General features: G+C 32.3%; 1 protein-coding gene across 1 annotated transcript in view; it reads right to left on the bottom strand.

Annotated features, from left to right (window-relative positions):
• Positions 1-4187, bottom strand: part of LOC107660984 (pleckstrin homology domain-containing family G member 3) — a 26965-nt gene that overhangs the window by 21972 nt on the left and 806 nt on the right. The window lies entirely within an intron of this gene.

The raw sequence follows: 4187 nt of genomic DNA, 5'->3' as shown, positions 1-4187 counted from the left end.
AAAACATGGGCCATGAAATGGACTGGAAATGAGAGACAACGAACTGCTTACTGCTTAGTGATAATTACACACACACACACACACACACACACACACACACACACACACAGCCCAATGCTCATATTAGGAAACTGCTCCACGGCCAAGTTTGGCTGTGAATCAGAGCGCCGCAGATCAGGGAGGAGTTCAACATCCTTCACCCGAGGGCCGAGGCGCAAACATAATGAGCAGATATTCTGCATGAGAGTCTCCATTATGCAACAGCATCACATGGACATTCAGCTCATAACATAAAATGACGTCTCTATGACACAAACTACAGACGCTTTAGAAGACAATCAACGCAAAAGAAGCGAAGTCTGGGTGTGGACACTCTTTGTGAGAGTCTGAGTCCATTTGCAATGTTAAACGACCAACAAAATGTCCAGTTTCACCCAAACAGATGTCAGATCAGGCCGGTGTGAATCACCATATTTGGGCGTTTTCCCAAAGTTTGCATTGACCAGTGCCAAACTCATTCATTCATCTTTTTTTATTAAGCACTTTACAGGTACAAATGTAATCCAAAGTGCTGAGCAATCCACATATAATACACAATAACATCAGAGTAAAACCTAACAACAAGAAAAAGACCCTAAGGTACTAAAAAACACTTCATAAAGTGCAAAGACCTGCAACACATTCAAGAACCCAAAGGCACGCCGATTTCAAATTCCCAGACAATCCTGGAAACATATGACATCAGTTTCTGACTTCCAACGCAACTGTGAGAAACACATGGCTCACCAGAGCCCAATTATGAGCCTTATTTAAGACCCTTCAAAATGCTCCCTCAGACCCATAATGCACCTCATAACGAAGTAAAAGGCACTTTCAAACAGGAAGACTGACTCCAACCCTTTCAGGTAAAAAACACCCTCACAAGCCATATTTCATACTGATATGTCTATAATGACTTTGTGCTTCAGCATAGAGTGAGTTTTAGGGCTGGGTGATATGATGACAATATACTGTATAACGATGATGCAAGTGATCCTCTGGATTTAGATGTAATTATAGTGTGCGTATAGTGTTGTCTAGCACATATATCAATGCCAAAGTGACTCGGGAGCATGTCTGAGCAATCAAAGACAATTAAGAAATGTAAATATCGATTGGTTTTGTTTCAATTAGAGACTTCAATATCTGTTGTTTTTGTTCTATTAAAACACTTAAAACATTGGTCAGTTTTGTTCTAATTAAAGATTTAAATATCGGTTGGTTTTGTTCTAATTAAAGATTTAAATATCATCAGTTTTGTTCTAATTAAAGATTTAAATATCAGTTGGTTTTGTTTTAATTAGTGATCTAACAGATGGTCTGCTTGGTTCTATAAAGAAGTTTAAATATCGGTTGGTTTTGTTCTAATTAGAAATTTAAATATCTGTAGTTTTTGTTCCATTAAAAGATTTAAATATTGGTCAGTTTTGTTCTAATTAAAGATTTAAATATTGATTGGTTTTGTTCTAATTAGAGATTTAAATATCTGTAGTTTTTGTTCTATTAAAAGATTTAAACATTGGTCAGTTTTGTTCTAATTAAAGATTTAAATATCATCAGTTTTGTTCTAATTAAAGATTTAAATATCATCAGTTTTGTTCTAATTAAAGATTTAAATATCATCAGTTTTGTTCTAATTAAAGATTTAAATATCATCAGTTTTGTTCTAATTAAAGATTTAAATATCATCAGTTTTGTTCTAATTAAAGATTTAAATATCATCAGTTTTGTTCTAATTAAAGATTTAAATATCATCAGTTTTGTTCTAATTAAAGATTTAAATATCAGTTGGTTTTGTTTTAATTAGTGATCTAACAGATGGTCTGCTTGGTTCTATAAAGAAGTTTAAATATCGGTTGGTTTTGTTCTAATTAGAAATTTAAATATCTGTAGTTTTTGTTCTATTAAAAGATTTAAACATTGGTCAGTTTTGTTCTAATTAAAGATTTAAATATCGGTTGGTTTTGTTTTAATTAGAGATCCAACAGATGGTCTGTTTTGTTCTGTTAAGAGATTTAAATATTGGTAATATTGGTTTCAATAAGAGAATTAAGTATCGGTTGGATTTGTTTTATTAAGATATTTAAATATTGGTAATTTCTGTTTTAATTAGAGATTTAAATATTGGTTCGTTTTGTTCTATTAAGATATTTAAATATAGGTGGGCTTTGTTCTAATTAGAGATTTAAATATGGTCAGTTTTGTTCTAATTAAAGATTTAGATATTGGTTGGCTTCGTTTTAATTAGAGATCAAATGGATGGTCTGTTTTGTTCTATTAAGAAATTTAAATATTAGTCAGTTTTGTTCTAAATAGGGATTTAAATATTGGTTGGTTTTGTTTTATTAAGATAATTAAATATTGGTCATTTTGGTTTTAATAAGAGATTTAAGTATCGGTTGGATTTGTTTTATTAAGATATTTAAATATTGGTAATTTCTGTTTTAATTAGAGACTTAAATATCGGTTGGTTCTATTCTATTAAGATATTTAAATATGGGTTGGTTTTGTTCTAATTACAGATTTAAATATGGGTCTGTCTTGTTCTATTAAGAAACTTACTTAATATTACTTGCTTTTGTTTTATTTAGAGATTTTATTATTATCAAAAAGTATTAATGTAAATATGATCGGTTGTTGCAGATGAAAAGTGTGTGAAAAGTCTGGCACACGACTGAGCTTTGTAAAGTATTTAAGTGACTTAGATAATGGTCAGTTTTATTCTAAGCAAGCAAAAGTAAGCAATTCTTAAAAAGCATCAGTGAAGATACGTTTGTGAAAAAACAGCTGGTTGTCAAAGAAATACGTACTTCAACAGCTGATTTCTGATTTCAAATTTGGACCAAAAAAATAAAATTATGCCACCTGCATTGCATTCTTTCCACTGAGATGACAATGCATTATGGGATTTCCCAAAAGATGCATGCTATGCTGCCTTAGAGTTAGAAGAAAGTATCTAATAAGGTCTAACTTTAGAAACATGCATGCAGCTCAAGTTTATTTATCAAGTTGCAGATTATGTGTGTTGCAGACGGTCAGCAATGCAATTTTCGAGGATGGAAAGTCGTGCATATGGAATATGAAGGTGCAACACATTCCTGCATGAGGAGTGACACCTGTGAAAACCTACAAACCCGAGGAATTCTCGTGTTCAGCAGCGAGACATCCTGCTAACGCAGCACTCCACCCTGAGCGGGAAACGACTAGAAAAACAACAGTTAGTGCAGTGAAGTTCAAAACTTCAGCGTCTCTTATTAGTCGTGCAGTTTATTGTTGTTGTTGTTGTTTTAAAGCATGGCATTCTGGGTGTTCTGCAGAAGTGTGAGGAACACCATCTGTCTGTTTGAGGCTGGTAATGTTACAGGAAGTGGCCGTTAAAGATGATGGAGGTGTGGGAGCTGTCAGCGGCTCTGTGGAGGGTTTATGGGACATGTAGAAGAACGCTTTTTACTGAAGTTCCTACATAGACAGCACTCTTAGGCATCACAATTTCCCTAACAAACTCTAAGGCAGCATCACATGTATCTGTTATGGATAAAGCAATACCAGAATGCATTGCAACAAGCTCGTCAGCATTTTTTAAAATTTTTAAATATGAAAATACTTATACATATATATATATACTTATACATACATACATATATACATACATATATACATATATATATATATATATATATATATATATATATATATATATATACACATGACCCTGGAACACAAAAGCAGTCTAAAGTCGCTGGGGTATATTTGTAGCAATATCCAAAAATACATTGTCATATATATATACATATATATATATATATATATATATATATATATACACATGACCCTGGAACACAAAAGCAGTCTAAAGTCGCTGGGGGATATTTGTAGCAATATCCAAAAATACATTGTATGGGTCAAAATTATCGATTTTTCTTTTATGCCAAAAATCATTAGGATATTAAGTAAAGATCATGTTCCATGAAGATATTTTGTGAATTTCCTACTGTAAATATATCAAAATGTAATTTTTGATTAGTAATATGCATTGCTAACTTCATGTGGTCAACTTTAAAGATGATTTTCTCAATATTTAGATTTTTTTGTGCACCCTCAGATTCCAGATTTTCAAATAGTTGTATCTCGGCCAAATATTGTCCTAT

Source organism: Sinocyclocheilus anshuiensis, unplaced genomic scaffold (assembly GCF_001515605.1).
Source record: "Sinocyclocheilus anshuiensis isolate Anshui unplaced genomic scaffold, SAMN03320099.WGS_v1.1 scaffold4328, whole genome shotgun sequence".
Classification (NCBI taxonomy): domain Eukaryota; kingdom Metazoa; phylum Chordata; class Actinopteri; order Cypriniformes; family Cyprinidae; genus Sinocyclocheilus; species Sinocyclocheilus anshuiensis.
The sequence above is the reverse complement of the archived record's forward strand: the minus strand, read 5'-3'. Positions and strand labels throughout refer to the sequence as shown.